Source organism: Musa acuminata, chromosome BXJ2-10 (genome assembly GCF_036884655.1).
Source record: "Musa acuminata AAA Group cultivar baxijiao chromosome BXJ2-10, Cavendish_Baxijiao_AAA, whole genome shotgun sequence".
NCBI lineage: Eukaryota > Viridiplantae > Streptophyta > Magnoliopsida > Zingiberales > Musaceae > Musa > Musa acuminata.
The window spans coordinates 11690297-11709989 of NC_088347.1; the positions used below are offsets into that span (position 1 = coordinate 11690297).

The following is a 19693-nucleotide window of genomic DNA, read 5'->3' on the forward strand; positions in this document are numbered from 1 at the left end:
AAATGAATATTTTGTGAGAGATTTGTTCCTTGCATCACATTGTTTTTGAAAAGGCACATGTACGTTTGTTGTTCCGCGTGTGCTTCCATTATATGCTGCAATTTGTTGAAACTGTCCTTTTGTACTCTGGTGTGTGGGATTGTCTGGACCTTTGCCAGAAATGGTAAAGGGTATGCGCTGATTTGCCCGCTTTGTGGGGTCCCGCTTTGTGGGATATTCTGATATGCGCTATTTGCCCGCTTTGTGGGGTCCCGCTTTGTGGGATATTGCTTAGAGCCTGCGATGCTCTGCCGGCCCCTTTGACTTCACCTAGACGTGGGTGGATGGAGCTCCCAGACGTGGGAGACTTTTGTCAGGTGGTCATTCAGAAATGGATGAATCACATTCTGACTGAGATCCCACTACACCCTCTATATGTTTGATATGATATCCAGAGTTTTTGTGAGTTATTTCTGTTCGTACTCTGGATAGTTATGATATGATTGCAACGTCAAGGACGACGTTTGAGCTTTGGTATGACATATGAGTTTGATATGCTATGAAATGCTTCATTCACTGTTGATTTTGCTTCGTAATGTTCCATATGTCGTTGATGTGATTTGGAACATTTTATATGCCATTGATAAGCTCCGATATGTTTCCTTTGTTTCTGATATGCTCCAATTACTCTATGCCCCATCTGTCAGGAACCAAATTTGTATGATTAAAAAGGACAATTATGATTCTGCTCCTAATGATAATATGTATACGAAATCGTATATTCTGCTTTGTGTTTGAAACTGCATCTCTTTGGAAATTGTACTATTTTGATATGGATATGTTAGTCACTTGCTGAGCTCTTTATGCTCACCCTATTTGTTGATAAATTTTTCAGGATAGCGTATCGCTTTCTTAAATGTTAAGAATGGGCTGAGGCAGTGGAAAATTTAGAAGACGTTGGGCAGAACTTTTGTTAGCATATATGTAGTTGTGTATAAGCTACCTTGCATCTAATGAAATGTGACTATGAATCTAAACCGGTGGATTTTGTGTAAGTTAAAGGATCCCTCATGTATAGGGTTTTGGAATGTTAAATTAAATTCGTGTAATGATATGAACTTATGGTAAATCGATGATTGTGGTGACTGCATAGATTTCCCCACTTGTGGATTTATATTGTGGTTTTTATTTTGATGTGTTGAGTTCAGATTGTATAAATTATCGAGTGATGTGTGCTATGTTTATGAATTGCACAGGGTTATGAATTGGTAAATTATAGAAGTGAAATTCTTGATCTGAATGTTTTCTTAGTGACCTCAAATGTGTGTTTGGATCCTGGGTTAGTTGTGATGAAAAAATTTTTTAATATCATGGATATTTTTGGGGCGTGACAGAGGTGGTATCAGAGCCTGATTTGAGAATCACTAAGAATATTATCTTTATTTGAGGTTTATTGACTGTCATTAGAGATTGATCGAAGAAAATGTTCTTTTGATGTTTTAGGAAGCGAGGATGTCTGAAATCAAACATGAGCCAATGACATGGAAGTTATTCCAAGAAAAGTTTAACGATAAATATTTTTCAGAATGTATGAGAGAGCAAAAAGAATTGGAGTTCTTGAATCTTATCCAGGAAAGTATGACGGTTACAAAGTATGAATCTAAATTTACTGAGCTCTCCAGGTTTGCCACACTTATGACTGACGATGAATCTAGAAAGGCAAGAAGGTTTGAAAGGGGATTACGGCCGGCAATAAGAAGCCGAATGTCAGCTTTAAAATTTCAAACATATGCTGATACGGTAGAAAGAGCTTTGAAAATTGAAAGAGACATGGAGGAAATTCAAGAAATCATTGGCAAGAACCAAAGGGACAAATTTACTAGCAAAAGCAGGAGAGTAAATGAATACGAAGATAGTAACAAGAGGTTTAAGACATCTGGATTTGAGAAAAGGAAACCATGGGGGAGGACTCAGTTATGTGAAAAATGCGGGTTAAATCATGAGACAAGTCGGTGTTTTCGGGTGACTGGAGCATGTTTTAATTGTGGAAAGCTAGGTCATCAAATAAAAGATTGCCCACTGAACAGGAAAAGAGAGCCACTGTCTCCTAGACCCTCAGCCCATGCTAGAGTATACGCTATCACTGAACAAGATTCTAGAGCTTCTAAATCAGTGGTGGAAGGTATTCTTCATGTTTCTAAAAGAAATGCAAAAGTTTTGTTTGATCCCGGCTCCAACTTATCGTTTGTTTCAAAATACTTTGCTTGTCACTTGGATATTCCACCTAAACCCCTGGATTATATGTTATATGTAACAACTGCTGTTGGAGATTCATTGGCAACAAACTTGGTCTACCCATCTTGTTTGATCTCTATTGGAGACCACGAATTCCTTGCTGATTTGATTCTTCTAGAGATCCAGGGCTTTGATATTATACTCGGCATGGATTGGTTATCTTCTCATCACGCTAGTATTGATTGTTACAAAAAAATAATTACCTTCTGCATACCAGATCAGCCTATATTTTTCTTTGAGGGCATTAAGCATGATTTGCCTCCTTGCTTAATATCCGCACTTCAAGCTTATCATCTTATGCAGAAAGGTTGTTTTTGTTATATGGTGTGTGTAAAGGAGCATTCAAATCAGGAAACCCACCTAGATGAAATTTCAGTGGTCAAAGAATTCCCTGATGTATTTCCAGATGACTTGCCTGGTTTACCTCTAGATAGAGAGGGTGAATTTGCTATTGATCTAGCCCCCAGTACAACCCCAATATCTAAGCCTCCCTACAGAATGGCACCACTTGAGCTAGAAGAATTAAAGAAGCAAATACAAGAATTATTAGATAAGGGTTTCATACGACCCAGTGTATCCCCATGGGGTGCTCCGGTACTTTTAGTGAAGAAGAAGGATGGAACATTGAGGCTTTGTATTGATTATAGACAGTTGAATCAGGTGACCATCAAAAACAAATATCCTATACCTAGAATTGATGATTTGTTTGATCAACTGCAGGGTGCACAAGTATTCTCTAAGATTGACCTGAGGTCAGGTTACTATCAGTTAAAGATCAAGGAGGAGGATATTTTAAAAACAGCTTTTAGAACTCGTTATGGTCATTATGAATTCTTGGTGATGCCTTTTGGTTTGACTAATGCCCCTACAGCTTTTATGGAACTAATGAATAGGATATTTCAACCGCTCTTGGATATCTGTGTAATTGTATTTATTGATGACATATTGGTGTATTCAAAGAATAATCAGGAGCATGAGGAACACTTGAGAGATGTGCTGTCCATACTAAGAGAAAAGAAGTTGTATGCAAAGTTCAGCAAATGTGAATTTTGGTTGAATGAAGTTGTTTTCTTAGGCCATGTGATTTCAGGGAAGGGCATATCTGTTGATCCAAGGAAAATAGAAGCTGTAGTTGAATGGGAAGTACCAACAAATGTAACAGAAGTTAGAAGTTTCTTGGGCATGGCAGGTTATTACAGGAGATTTGTGGAGGGATTTTCTCGAATTGCTCAACCTCTCACCAAACTCACTAAGAAGAATATGAAATTTGTATGGGGCGATGATTGTGAGCAAAGCTTTCAAGAGTTAAAAAGAAGATTAACTAGTGCCCCTATTCTCACTATTCCAAGTGGTAGTGAGGGATTTGTAGTTTATACTGATGCTTCAAGAAAGGGCCTAGGATGTGTTTTGATGCAGGAAGGGAGAGTAGTTGCTTATGCTTCTAGGCAACTTAAAGGTTATGAATTGAATTATCCAACTCATGATTTGGAATTAGCAGCAATCATTTTTGCTCTAAAGATTTGGAGACATTATTTGTATGGTCGACAGTTTGAAATCTTCACTGATCACAAGAGTTTAAAATATATTTTCACTCAGAAAGAGTTAAACATGAGGCAGCGAAGATGGATAGAACTTCTGAAGGATTATGATTGTACCATCCGTTATCACCCAGGCAAGGCCAATGTTGTAGCTGATGCACTTAGTAGGAAATCTACAAGTTTTATGGCTAGTCTGGTCGTGAAGCAATGGAAGCTAATAGAAGAAAATTTTGATTTGAAAGCTTTGAGGAAAGAGCAAGACTCGATGATTTTGATGGCCTCCATTCAAGTGCAGTCTGATCTTATGCAACAAATTAAGGAGGGACAATTACGAGATCCACACTTAATCTACTTGAGGAGTGAAGTAGAAAAGGAATTGAAGCCACAATTTCAAGTTTCAAAGGATGGCCTATTGAGATTTGGGGAGAGAGTATGTGTACCAAATGAACTAGATATCAAGAATCAAATCCTAAATGAAAGTCATACTTCAAAGTACGCCCTACACCCTGGGAGCACTAAGATGTATAGAGATCTTCAAAGTTATTATTGGTGGGAAGGCATGAAGAAGGAAATTGCAATGTATGTTTCAAAATGTTTAACATGTCAGCAAATCAAAGTAGAACACCAAAGACCTGGAGGGTTGCTGCAACCTTTAGTTATACCTGAATGGAAATGGGAATGTATTACTATGGATTTTGTTTCAGGACTACCCAGAACCTCGAGGAAGCATGATGCTATTTGGGTTATCATTGATAGGTTAACAAAATCTGCACATTTCCTACCGATTAATATGACTTATCCGCTTTATAGACTTGCAGATTTATATGTCAGTGAAATAGTAAGACTTCATGGTGTTCCAAAGGAGATCATCTCTGATAGAGACTCTAGATTTCTCTCTAGATTCTGGAGAAGATTGCAGGAGTCGATGGGCACTAAAGTTAAGTTTAGTACTGCATATCATCCTCAGACTGATGGTCAGTCAGAAAGAACAATTCAAACACTTGAGGATTTGCTTAGAGCCTATGTTATGGATTGGAAAGGTGAATGGGATAAGGATATTTCACTTGTTGAGTTCACGTATAACAATAGTTATCATTCAAGTATTCAGATGGCTCCTTATGAAGCTTTATATGGGCGAAAGTGCATAACACCTATATGTTGGGAAGAAGTTGGGGACAGAAAGTTGTTAGCACCGGACCTGGTACAAGAAACTACCGAGAAAATTCAAGTTATAAGGAAAAGGTTAAAAGCTGCTCAAGGTCGTCAAAAGAGTTATGCCGATAATAGGAGACGAGATATTGAGTTTGAAATCGGAGATTTTGTATTCTTAAAAGTCTCCCCTTCCAAAGGCATTATAAGGTTTGGGAAGAAAGGAAAGTTAAGCCCAAGATTTATTGGACCTTTTGAGGTTCTTGAGAGGGTTGGTTCTGTCGCTTACAAGATTGCCTTACCACCAGCATTGAGCCATGTCCATGATATATTTCATGTCTCGATGATTAGAAAGTATATGTATGACCCTTCTCACATCATTAAGTATGAGCTGGTGGAGTTCGATAAAGATTTATCCTATGTGGAAGAGCCTATTCAGATTATTGATAAGGAAGAAAAAGTCCTAAGGAATCGGGTCATCCCACTGGTTCAAGTAAATTGGAGACATCATTCTGGAGAAGAGACAACTTGGGAGCTAGAAGAGGAAATGAAAAAGGTGTATCCTCGTCTTTTCATCGAATAGAGGTACGATAAATTTAGAGGACTAAATTTTTCTTTTAAGGGGGGGAGAGTGTAACACCCCTCATTTCCGAATGTTCGTATAAATTTTTGGTGATAATGTAAGCATCTATTTTAATTAACAAAAGAAATAGAGTATGAATTAGAGGTAACTTATTTTTAAGATTTGGGAGATCTGTTCAAAAAAAAAGGAAGAGAAAAAGAAAGAATCTGAGGACCTATATGTAAACCCTAAGGACCTAATCGTGAATATGATAAAAACAAGGACTAAACTGCAAAATGCACCAAATGACAAATTCCACCGCTTAAGCTTCTCTGCCTTCGTTGTTAAGGAAGCAGAGGAGGCAGCTCGTGGGTGATCAGGGAAAGAAAGAAGAAGAAGAAGAAGAAGAAAAAGAAGAAGAAGAAGAGAAACAAAATTGGGGCTTTTGGGGTTCTTGCTTTAATCTTTTCATTGGGGATCAAAATTTTCAAAGGCAAGTGTTCTAACCCCATCCTACATAAGTATTAGACTCTGTTTTTATGTTGATTCAAAATAAATTGGATGATTTTTATTTAGAAACTGATATGTTCCTCTTTGGACATAGAACTATGGATTCTGAAAGTTTTCGGTAAACTGACCCCTAAGCACTGTTTCGGCCCTAAGTTTTAGTACAGAATGAGAATTCAGGCAGGAACTATTTTTGTTTGAAATTAGACTCGTATGTCTTTCTTTTGACACCGATTTTGTAGATTTTGGACACCGAATACTTACCCAAAAATTTGTTTCAAAAGAGCCTATAGACGCTGTAAAACAGAGTTCAAGATTTCTGACCTTTCGAAACTAAAACGCCTATAACTCCCTGTTGAAAATTCTGATTTGTACCAAACTGATTTTATCTGAAACTAGACTTGAAATCCTCTCTTTTGACGTATAGTTTGAAAATTTTGGAGTTCAATTGCTCACCCTATCGTCTGTTGAATCCGATCCTATAAAGTCCGCAAACCAGTGATTGTGATTTTGACCTTATGTTACCAAATCAGAGGTAACTCTGTGTTGGGAGCCCTGTTTCATATGAAATCTGTTCCATCCGAATATAGATTGATATATGGTTCGACCATAGCCTTCTTGTGGGTATTGGAGCATAATTGTTATTCTGAAATATTTGTTTGATGTGCCACTGGAATTCTGTCCGAAATCGAGCTTTGGTCGATTTCGCGTATTCTGTTCCATTTCCTTTGGATACCTGAATTCGCCTAATCTTCTTATTGGAATTGAGCTGGTTATGATTGCTTGGAATCCCTGTACACTCTTGCTTTCAATTCTTTCCCTAAAATGAATATTTTGTGAGAGATTTGTTCCTTGCATCACATTGTTTTTGAAAAGGCACATGTACGTTTGTTGTTCCGCGTGTGCTTCCATTATATGCTGCAATTTGTTGAAACTGTCCTTTTGTACTCTGGTGTGTGGGATTGTCTGGACCTTTGCCAGAAATGGTAAAGGGTATGCGCTGATTTGCCCGCTTTGTGGGGTCCCGCTTTGTGGGATATTCTGATATGCGCTATTTGCCCGCTTTGTGGGGTCCCGCTTTGTGGGATATTGCTTAGAGCCTGCGATGCTCTGCCGGCCCCTTTGACTTCACCTAGACGTGGGTGGATGGAGCTCCCAGACGTGGGAGACTTTTGTCAGGTGGTCATTCAGAAATGGATGAATCACATTCTGACTGAGATCCCACTACACCCTCTATATGTTTGATATGATATCCAGAGTTTTTGTGAGTTATTTCTGTTCGTACTCTGGATAGTTATGATATGATTGCAACGTCAAGGACGACGTTTGAGCTTTGGTATGACATATGAGTTTGATATGCTATGAAATGCTTCATTCACTGTTGATTTTGCTTCGTAATGTTCCATATGTCGTTGATGTGATTTGGAACATTTTATATGCCATTGATAAGCTCCGATATGTTTCCTTTGTTTCTGATATGCTCCAATTACTCTATGCCCCATCTGTCAGGAACCAAATTTGTATGATTAAAAAGGACAATTATGATTCTGCTCCTAATGATAATATGTATACGAAATCGTATATTCTGCTTTGTGTTTGAAACTGCATCTCTTTGGAAATTGTACTATTTTGATATGGATATGTTAGTCACTTGCTGAGCTCTTTATGCTCACCCTATTTGTTGATAAATTTTTCAGGATAGCGTATCGCTTTCTTAAATGTTAAGAATGGGCTGAGGCAGTGGAAAATTTAGAAGACGTTGGGCAGAACTTTTGTTAGCATATATGTAGTTGTGTATAAGCTACCTTGCATCTAATGAAATGTGACTATGAATCTAAACCGGTGGATTTTGTGTAAGTTAAAGGATCCCTCATGTATAGGGTTTTGGAATGTTAAATTAAATTCGTGTAATGATATGAACTTATGGTAAATCGATGATTGTGGTGACTGCATAGATTTCCCCACTTGTGGATTTATATTGTGGTTTTTATTTTGATGTGTTGAGTTCAGATTGTATAAATTATCGAGTGATGTGTGCTATGTTTATGAATTGCACAGGGTTATGAATTGGTAAATTATAGAAGTGAAATTCTTGATCTGAATGTTTTCTTAGTGACCTCAAATGTGTGTTTGGATCCTGGGTTAGTTGTGATGAAAAAATTTTTTAATATCATGGATATTTTTGGGGCGTGACAAAAGCAACCTTTGCCAATTATGTAAGAGGCCCTTTTCTTGAGAAACATTGCATAAGGTCACCTAGTTCTTGGTGCAAGTTTGGTTGCGGTAGTCTATTGAGTTCAAATCGCTGGAGAATCTTCTTCCATATCCATTTTGTATAATCACAAGCAAAATAGAGGTGGTCAACAGTTTCTTTTTGTTGCAAACAAAGGGAGCATCGGTTAACATGATAGATACCTCTTCTTTTCATATTGTCTATTGTAGGTAGTTTATTGAGAAAGGCCTGCCATGTACATAAGGAGTGTCTTTATGATCCCGGTCGATCCCATGTCCAACTGCTTGGGACCCACTTGTTATTTCTTTGCCTAATTTGATTCCATACGGATGTGGCACTAAATTTGCCATTGTCATTAGGCCAAATAAGTATATCTGAAGAGTTGTTCCTGATTGGAATAGCTATGATAGTCGGCCAAAGTGATAACATTTTCGGAGAAATAGGATTAGGGAGACACCAGGTACTGTTAGCAATGAACTCGGAAACCTTCCGATCTTTAGGAGCCCCAAGATCTTTTCGTATTCTATCGCCATATAATTGAAATATACTCTTTCCATTCACCCAAGGATCGTACAACATATTAGTACTAGTTCTAGAAGAGATTGCATAAGAAATGTGTTTGATTAGCCAATTCCTTGCCTTTAAAATTCCTTTCCAAGCTGTAGCGTGGTATGTTTTTGTTGAAATTTCCCAGATTGATTCCTTTGAAAGATACATAGCAGAAATCCATTGTGACCATAAAGAACATTTGTTTTGCAAAATATCCCACAATTGTTGTACCAGGCATGCTTGATTCCATTCTCTAGTATTTCTCAAGTTTAGCCTCCCTTCATCTTTCGGTTTGCAAATGCTATCCGAATTAACCATATGCATTGCCTTATCATTTGTGCCATTCCAAAAGAAGTTCATTAATAACCGTTCAATATCTTGGAGAAGTCCAGCATGCAGAAGAAATGCATTACACCAATATAGAGAGTAGGAGTGCAATACAGAACGGATGAGTTCGAGTCGTCCTGCTTTTGATAGAAGCCAATTTTACCAAGAAGAAATTATATTCTTTATATTTTGCAAGATAGGCTGACAATGGGTTTTATGAATGCCTGTGGATATGAGCGGGAGACCCAAATAAGGAACTGGCAAGCTTCCCTTATTAACCCCCAAAATTTGTGCAATAAAGACCTTATCCTCAACGTAAGGGCTCATATATACTTTACTTTTCGCATGATTTAACTGAAGTCTATAAACCATACCAAAGTCATTCATAATAGTAGCCAGGTTTTTTACTGAAGTTGGATCATTTTGGAGAAAGATAAGTAAATCATCTTCAAATGTTATATGTGATATATGAATAGAGCCAGCATTGGGTACCTTAATGCTGGCATTTAAGACTACATGTTCCAACATACAGCTAAGTCTTTCCATCGCAATAGTAAAGAGATACGGAGAGAGTGGATCACCTTGCCGGATGTCATTCGTGCTCCCAAAAAAACCAATAGGTGAGCCATTAAAGAGTATCGAAAACTTTGGAGTTTCCAAGCAAGATTGAATCCAATTAACCCATTGCTGTGGGAAGTTCATATCGAGGAGCATCTTATAGATAAATTTCCTATTAACTGAATCAAAGGCTTTCCTTAAATCAGCTTTAAAACATATTTTTGTCCCTCTTGCTTTTGAATGCAAATCTTTGACCAAGTCATTAGCAAGCAAAATGTTATGATGTATACTTCTCCCTTTGATGAAAGCAGCTTGATTTGGGCTAATGATCTTGTGTATTACCTTTTGTATTCTATTTGCCAATACTTTGGAGATGATCTTGTAAATAAAGTTGCATAATGATATGGGTCGTTAGTTCTCTAGTGAATCAGCCCCTGCATTCTTCGGAATTAAAGAAATAAAAGTGCAATTCATCTCTCTAAGAATATGACCTGAAGAGAAAAAATGTTGTTAAGCCTTGATCACATCATTTCCAATAATAGACCAAGCAGTTTTGTAAAATTCAGTTGGAAATCCATCTGGACCTGGGATTTTGTGCTTTGGTGACTTAAAGACAACACATACAATTTCGTCGTCTGTAATTGGGGCATTGAGGATTGAAATAGCTTTCGAATCCAGTTTTCTAGTCGGCTCCACATGAATGTTATTAGTTTTCCCAGCTTGATTGAGTAAGGAATAAAAAAATTGCTCTGTGTGTGCTTTAACCTTATCTAAATTCTCAATAAGATTATCATCTTTGTCTCTGCATTTGCTAATACGGTTAACAGCCCTTCGAGTAGCAATTGAAGCATAGAAAAATTTAGTATTGGAATCTCCTAATGTAAGCCAATGCTGTCGAGACTTCTGCTTTGCAAAACTTTCCTCCTGTTTTAAGGCTTGCATGAAGTTTTAAGCCAATGTTCCCATTAATAATAAGCCTCTGCTTTCAATATAAGATGGTAAAAGAAATCTTTTGATCATCAAAACAATTTTGTACATCATATATCTTATCCATTTGCATCATCCATTTTTTTACCTCCAATGAAATTAGGTCCACCATGCTTTCATTGCGCTACTCTGATTTATTATCATCGATCAACCCTTTCATCCCCCTTAATTAATCAGAAACAAATGAAATAGGAGGACCAAATGTCCTCATCATCGTAGATTCCTAAAATGCATTAATGAAAATTTCCACCAATCACTATACTTTATTAGACCTCAATATATTTTGCACGTCAACATATCAAATATTTCAATAATCCTCAAACAATGCTCTGATACCACCTATGTCACGCCCCTAAAAAAAGATCAAAAATATTAAAATTTTTATCATAAACCAATCCAGGATCCAAACTAATATTTGAGGATACTGAAAACCATTCTATCAAATTCACATCTATATAATATATGTAGTTTATAATCATTTATCACATTACTCGATAATTCATATTTATGGCAACCCAAGCAAACTTAACAAACATGAACAACATTTATAAATCCTCAAGTTAAGTAATTTATACAATCAGAACTCCAACCATTTACCACAAGATCATATCATCGTAAACTAGACTTAACATTCCAAAATTCCAAATAAGAGAGATCTTCTAACACTTTTACAAGGTATATCCATTTCGATTCATCGACAACATTTCATTACATATAAAATATGCTTATACAACAATAACATAATAACCAATAAAATTTGCCCATAATTCGGAATAGCTCTCCACTACCTCAGCCTAATCCATATACCTTAAAGAGTGACAAGCTGACATAAAAGATTTTATATAACAACGGAGTGAGCTAAAAACAGCTCAGTAAGTAACAAAGCATATTCAGAACAAAAGGAATGATTTCAAACAGGTAATGTATCATAATGCAAATCAGAATATAATAATTCTCAAGGATACCATCTCATTAGGTACAAAATCATATATGTCATTTCAATCGAAACATATTTGGTTCCAAAACAAATGGACCATTGAGTAATTGGAGCATATCAATAGTGTATGAAATGTTATGGAGCATATCAACGGCATATGGAATATTTTGGAGCATCCCAATAACAAATGAAATATTTCGGAGCATATCAATAACAAATGAAACATTTTGGAGCTTATCAACAGCGTATGAATTGTTTCGGAGAATATCAATGACAAATGGGACATTTCAGAACATATCAATGGCATATGGTGTTAGGATCAACAACACTAAGAGGGAGGGGGGGGGGGGGGGTGGTGAATTAGTGCAGCGAAAAACTTTCAACGATTAAAACTGCGTTCGTATGATGAAATCGTTTCTGACGTAAAATCATTTTCGGAAACTTAACTTGAAAGCGAGTTCGTAAAGGAGTGCAGCAAAAGTAATCAGGAAATAAAGCACATATGGAGGTTTGCAGTAAGGTAAGCAGCAAGAAGAAATGCAAACCACAAAGCACCGCAATTTTAGAGTGGTTCGGTCAATCTTGACCTACATCCACTTTTGGCTTCCTCCTTCGATGAGGTCACCGACATCCACTAGTGGCCTTCCTTCAATAGGCGAAGGCCAACCACCCTTTTATAGTTTCCCTCCTTTTGACGGGCTTACGAGACAACCCTTACAGAATTTTCACTCCTCTTTTAAATGATCGAAACTTGGAAGAAAAGAGGGAGGAGAACTTTTAGCTTATTCAACACTTCTGAGCCCTAAAAATTATAAAGTAAGATTGGATTTTCGATGCCTTTTGGTTGTCCTTTCATGCAGGAAAGGGTGGGGTTTATATAGGCCCCAACTGATTTGAATTTGGAGCTCAAATGTGTCATCTCCCGGATTTTTGGGGTCCTGGCGGTACTACAGCCATAACTAGGCGGTACTACCTCTCGGAGACCGAGCTCAAGCGGTACCACTACTTGACAAGGACGGTACCACCACCTTGTCTCGCTCGGAGACTGAGCCTAGGCGGTACTACTGCTTGACCTGGGAGGTTGCACCTCCTAGCTTTCCTAAGCTCTTGGGTGGTGCCACCGTCGACCCAAGCGGTGCCACCGCCGGCTAGGAAATCTAGGTCTGAATGGGCTGATCCATTCGGCCCAATTTGGGTCTGTCAAGGGCCCAATTGCCCCCAGATTAAGTTAATGGGATCACCTCTCATTCGTAACTTAATCTATGTGCTAACTACGATATTTCTTAAGACATTTACTGCAACTTGCTTCGGTGCGTCAATCGCTTCTTCCTACGAACTTCCGATGAACTTCCAGCGAACATCCAACAAACCCTCGGCGATGCTCCGGTAGACTTCCGGCAAACTCCTGGACTTGGGACGACCAACTTGGTGAGTTCCGACGAGCTTATTTGGCAAGCTCCTAGACTTCTCGGATTTGTTTCCGCAAAACCTCCGACGACCGTTTGGACTTCCATCGAACTCTCGAACCTCCAATGTGATCATAGTCTTGACTCCGACGCAACTCCTACTGCATGTCTTACTTCTATCATAGTTAATCCTGCACATGTAAAACAAACTTCGATTTAGACAATTAATACTAAGCATTAATCAAGTTGGCCGGCATGTCATCGGTCCCTCAACACTTCGTCCAATTCTTCGGCGCATCATCCTCTCCTGCGGCCTATTGCCTAATCGGTCAGTTGACTCCGCAACTCCAATATAGTTGGCGCAATACCCACTCTTCTTGGTTTGATGCCCGAGTCCATGGCCCGAAGCCTTCTATCGATACGTTTACCGATCCACCGGCCCAACGTCCAATCTTCTGACATGTTCCTTCAGCCCAACATGATTTTTCCTGCTTTAATTGTCTCATCCTGATTGAAGCATCCTGCATCACTCAAAATGCAGATTAAAACATAAACACAATTATCAATTGGTTTCATCATCAAAATATGAGATTCAATAATCTTCCCCTTTTTGATGATGACAACCAATTGATGATGGAGTTAAACTTAACTCCCGGAGTTTAAACAATCTCCCCCTACCAATATGTCATATTGATAGAACCTTGAATTCAAACTGAATTCAAATCATTGCAATATTCATCTTGAATACTAGCAACACATCATCATGAACTTATGCATAAACTTATGCATAACATCATACTTCTCCTCCTTTGTCATCAACAAAAAGGAGAAGTTCAAACTCTAATGTGTTTGTAATACATGAAAAACATAATATCAAGTTTTATCATCATATAGTTTTGAAGCTAGAAAATTTAGCAAGTGTTATATCATACTTAGAACATTCAAGCTATCAATTTTTAGATATGCAAGTTTTACAACATACAAGATAGCACTTTTGCTTTTTTTGAGACAGCAACTTCTACATTCAAGCTAGCAAATTAGAGATGTTCAAGAAGGCAACTCTTGCTTCTTGAAATATGCAAGTTTGCTAGACGTGTAGCGGCGACCACTGTAGCGGCGACCAGATCTAGGGCGACCACTTTAGCGGCGACAACACTATAGCGGCGGCCAGATCTCCCTAGGGTGATCTGACTCCTGCAGCGTTGGCTTTCTCCCACGGGCAATGGGCGACGACACTGTAGCGGTTTCTTGCAGCGTCGGATGTTTTATAAGGGCGACGGTACTGTAGCGGCGACGACGACACTATAGCAACGACGACACTGTAGCGGCGACGAGATCTCCTTAGGACGATCTGACTCCTATAGCGTTGGCTTTCGGGCAATGGTACTATAGCAACGATCTGATCTCCCTTAGTAGTGATCGGATCTCCTGCAGCATCGGCTTCTCCCTAAGGGCGACGAGGCGACCAGATCTCCCTAGGGCGACGGTACTGTAGAGGCAAATATACTACGGCGGTGGCTTTTCCCTATGGAGACGATTCTGTAGCGACGACCAAAAGAGGGATCAAACATGGCAGCGACAGCGCCTAGGGCTGGCGACAGCGGCGGGAGGGTTGATACGATGCATCGAAGCAGGTCGCGCTCTAGATCGCGGCAGCCTGCCCTCATTTACAGTGACCCTCGGCCTTGGACTAGCCTCTTCAAAGTTCCGGCTGGAAGTCCGGATCTAAGCTTGGAATTCTTTACTCCAGAAGTTCAGGTTGATAAGAAGATTGCTGTATACGAGACAGCTGATTCAGCAGAGCTTATTGAGACATGGACTATGGCGATTGTTGGCTATGTGGTAGGTCTCAAAACATGCAGAATGGATTTCCAAATAACACCGATGGAATATTTGTTCAGATAGAAAAATGTCACAGTAGATAAGGAAGAACTGATACCAGAAGCACTAACGAAGCAACTTAGATAAAAACGAAAAGTAGCTCACCATCAAGTTTAAAATCGTAATGGGATAAAGAAAGTTCACCACCCAATGGAGATTAAATGAGGATATAAAGAACTAAAAAATAAAAGACTCACCACTCAAGGACGCATCCAAGAGATACAGAGTTTAAGGGGATTCTCTAAGAGAGCTTGCCAGACATCATCAATTTCTAAAGTCCTTTCTAAGCCCTAAACCCTAAAATAAATACTAGTGCATGAAACAACCCTTCATGCATAGGAAATTTCGAAATTAAGTGCTTTACAGCTACCAACCAACTCCATTAATGAATTCCTTAGCCATGAAGAAAAGCATCATGATACAGCTTTATAGCTGCCAACCAACTCCATTAATGTATTCCTTTATGCTGGGAATATGCAGATGAGCTGTCTTATCTGAGTAGGCTGAGTTGAAGATTATGTAGCAATATTGTTGGCTGAAAAAACTATCATATTATCAGTATGATCCATATGAGCATATTGTAGCAAATTAGATACTCCCGTGTCACCTAGGGCTAGCGACAGCGGCTGGAGGGTTGATACGATGCATCGAAGTAGGCCGCGCTCTAGATCGCGGCAGCCTGCCCTTATTTACAGTGACCCTCGGCCTTGGCCTAGCCTCTTCAAATCTTCGGTTGGAAGTCCGGATCTAAGCTTAGAATTCTTTACTCAAAAGTTTGATAAGAAGATTGCTGTATACGAGACAGCTGATTCAGCAGAGCTTATTGAGACATGGACTATGGCGATTGTTGGCTATGTGGTAGGTCTCAAAACATGCAGAATGGATTTCCAAATAACACCGATGGAATATTTGTTCAAATAGAAAAATGTCACAGTAGATAAGGAAGAACTGATACCAGAAGCACAAACGAAGCAAATTAGATAAAAACGAAAAGTAGCTCACCACTAAGTTTAAAATCGCAATGGGATACTGAAAGTGCACCCCCCAACGGAGATTAAACGAGGATACAGAACTAGAAAATAAAAGACTCACCACTCAAGGACGCATCCAAGAGATACAGAGTTTAAGGGGATTCTCTAAGAGAGCTGCCAAGACATCATCAGTTTCTAAAGTCCTTTCTAAGCCCTAAACCCCAAAATAAATACTAGTGCATGAAACAACCCTTCATGCATAGGAAATTTCGAAATTAAGTGCTTTACAGCTGCCAACCAACTCCATTAATGAATTCCTTAGCCATGAAGAAAAGCATCATGATACAGCTTTACAACTGCCAACCAACTCCATTAATGTATTCCTTTATGCTGGGAATATGCTGATGAGCTGTCTTATTTGAGTAGGCTGAGTTGAAGATTATGTAGCAATATTGTTGGCTGAAAAAAATATCATATTATCAGTATGATCCATATGAGCAGATTGTAGCAAATTAGACATTCCCGTGTCACCTAGGGCTAGCGACAACGGCGGGAGGGTTGATACGATGCATCGAAGTAGGCCGCGCTCTAGATCGTGGTAGCCTACCCTCATTTACAGTGACCCTCAGCCTTGGACTAGCCTCTTCAAAGCTCCGGTTGGAAGTCAGGATCTAAGCTTGGAATTCTTTACTCCATAAGTTCAGGCTGATAAGAAGATTGCTGTATACGAGACAGCTGATTCAGCAGAGCTTATTGAGACATGGACTATGGCGATTGTTGGCTATGTGGTAGGTCTCAAAACATCTTATTTTCCACTATCTTCATTTATCAAAATTCGATGGGGAATATCATCATTTGATCTCCATATGCTGGAGAACAAATTCTTTGTTTGCAAGATATACTCTGAAGAAGATTTACAATGGGTCTTCGAAGGATTCTGGACTATTCGCAGCCATCCAATGATTCTACAACGCTGGTATCTTGATGTCCGTTTGGAGTTATATAGCCTACAGTCTATTCCATTATGGGTATCCTTTCAAGGTCTTCCTCTATATCTTTGGAGTCGACGTTTTATTGCAAAGTTATGTAGCACTCTGGGACAACCACTCTACATCGACAAAGCAACAGCAGCTTAGACGAGATTGGCATTTGCACGAGCATGCATACTGGTTTCTTCCAAATGAGGTTTTCTATCGTGATCTTGACGGGAACACTCGGAAGGTACATGTCTCATATTCCTGGAAGCCACAATGATGTCAGCATTGCTTATCTTTTAGTCATGCAAATGGAGCTTGTCAGCAAACTCCAAAACCGATCACAAAGGTCTATCGACCATGTCAAGCGCCTCAGCAACAAAGTGAGTCTTCTCTAATGGTAGTAGCACCGATGGTGGCGAAGACTATTGAGCATTCCGACTCATAAGGACAGCACCGCGGACAGAAGGACAAATCTAAAACTATACCTCTTCCTATAATGTCTGAGCCTTCCACAACAGAAGTTTCCCATGGTACTAGTGGACAAGAGAAGCATAAGTCAGAAACTTCATCTCTTCCAATATCTTCGGATCCATCCACAATAGCTCAATGAACTCAGGCCCAAACAAATCTCGCCAGCAAGGATATTCTTCTTCAACAAACTCATGCCACAACAAACATCGCCAACAAGGATATTCTGTCTCAACAAACTCATGCCCCAACAAACCTCTCTAGCCAGGCTGCTCCAACAAGTACTATCCAGGATATTGTGCTGCAACAATCTTATCGTGCTTCAATAAACCCTACCAATCAAGACCACATGATTCAAGGTATTTTAAAGTTTAAAAATATGCAAGCTGTAGATGAAGTGGATAAATATAGGAATAAAGCCATAAAAGGTAAGGATATTGTGCAGGAGGAAAATACAAAACCGAAGGATAAGAAAAAGGATGGTACAGTCCATCCAAAGTCGTAGGATGAATACCTTACCAACTTTCATTTGTTTATTACTAACGAAAATAACATGCTAGAATGTTCGCGGACTTAATAAGCTTGAGAAATGTCGGGAGCTCAATAGAATAATCAAGTATGCCGCATGTGATATTGTTATTCTAGTGGAAACGAAAAGTAAACAATTGTGCGTTCAAGCTCAAAAGAATTTAATATGGTCGGACGCAGAACTGTTTACCAATGACTCAAATGAAACTTTTGGTAGAATATGGGTCTTAGGGCATCCTTGTTAGGATCGGAGCGGCACTAAGAGGGGGGGGTGAATTAGTGCAGCAGATTAAAACTTCGGTTTTAGAAAATCTTTCGTACGATAAGAACGGAACTTGAAAAGCTTAATCTTGAAAGCGTATTCTTAAATATGCGCAGCAAAAGTAATAAGGAACTTAAAGCATATAAGAAGGTTTGCAATAATGTAAATAGCAATAATGAAATGCAAACCAAGAATCACGCCGATTTTAGAGTGGTTCGGTCAAATGACCTACTCCACTTGCGAGGCCCCTCTTCGATGAGGCTCCCACCTTCCACTAGCAAATCTCTTGAAATGGAAGGGTAAATACCCCTCTTACAACTCTTTTACAAGCGGTTCACTCTCTTACAGATTTTCGAGAAGAGATGAGGTGAACACTAGCAAATTGAAAAGAAGACAAGCTAAAACTTTTCTAAGACCTTTCTTTCAAACTCTTGCTGCTCAAAAAGTTGTTTTCTCAGCTGAGAATAGAGGGGTATTTATAGGCCCCAAGAGGATTCAAATTTGGGCTCCAAAATTTGAATTCTCATTGGGTTCCCGATGCTGGCGGTGCCACCGCCTATTAGTGGCGGTGCCACCGCCTGTCACTTGTCGAGCGGATAGTGCTGGGCGGTGCCACCGCCTGGCTCTCGGACACTGGGCGGTGCCACCGCCTATAGTGTTTTCAGCCCGTCTACAGTGTTTTCAGCCTACTTAGTTTGGCTTCAATCTTGGCCCAAACTAATCCGAACTCGGGCCCAATTGGCCCCTACTTAGGTTATAGGATTAATACCTAATCCTAACCCTAATTAACATGCTAACTACGATTTTTAAGACATTTTCTAAGCTATTACAAAGTTCGTAAGTCAAGACTTCTTCCGGCGAGCTTCCGACGAACTTCCGACGGTCTTCCGATAAACTCTCGTAAACCATTCTGCGGACTCCCGGAAAGCTCCTAGACTTCACGATTTGATCTTGGCGAGTTCCAACGAGCTTCTTCAGCAAGCTCCGATCTTTCTCGGCTAGCTCCGCGAACTTCCAACGAACCTTCCGGCGAGCTTCCGAAAATCCCTTCGGCAAGCTCCCTACTCATTCTCGGCTAGTTCCGGCAGCATTCCCGACGAACCTTCGGACTTCCGTCGAACTCTTAAACTCCCAATGAATCCTTCGTGCTTGACTCCGCACTTTGTTTCGCTTTATGTCTTCATCGTTATCGTAGTTAATCCTGCATAGCAAGCCAAAACTCTACTCCGATCTAGATAGTTATTACAACGCGAATCGACATTACGTTGCCCGGCATGTCATTGGTTGGCGCTTCGTCCGATTCTTCAGCGCATCGTCCTCTCTTGCGGCTTGTTGCCCAATCGGCGGTTGACCTCCGCAACCCCGATATCCTTGGTGCAATTCCGCTCTTGGCCCGATGCCCGACGTCCGAAGCCTTCTACCATCCAATATCCTAACGTGATCTCCTCCGGCGCAACGTCAATTCCTCTTGTGTTAACTGTCTAGTCCTAATCGAGTAGACCTGCATCACTCAAAATGCAGTTAAACATCTAAACACAATCAATTAGTTTCATCATCAAAATCCGAGATTCAACAATCC

At 39.6% G+C, this 19693-nt stretch overlaps 1 long non-coding RNA gene across 1 annotated transcript; it reads left to right on the forward strand.

Moving 5' to 3' along the window:
* Positions 1–4635: 4635 nt before the first annotated feature.
* LOC135625875 (uncharacterized) lies at positions 4636–8026 on the forward strand. Its single transcript, XR_010492181.1, has 2 exons — positions 4636–6016; positions 7728–8026. It is a non-coding gene; the product is annotated as an uncharacterized LOC135625875 (long non-coding RNA).
* Positions 8027–19693: the final 11667 nt, after the last annotated feature.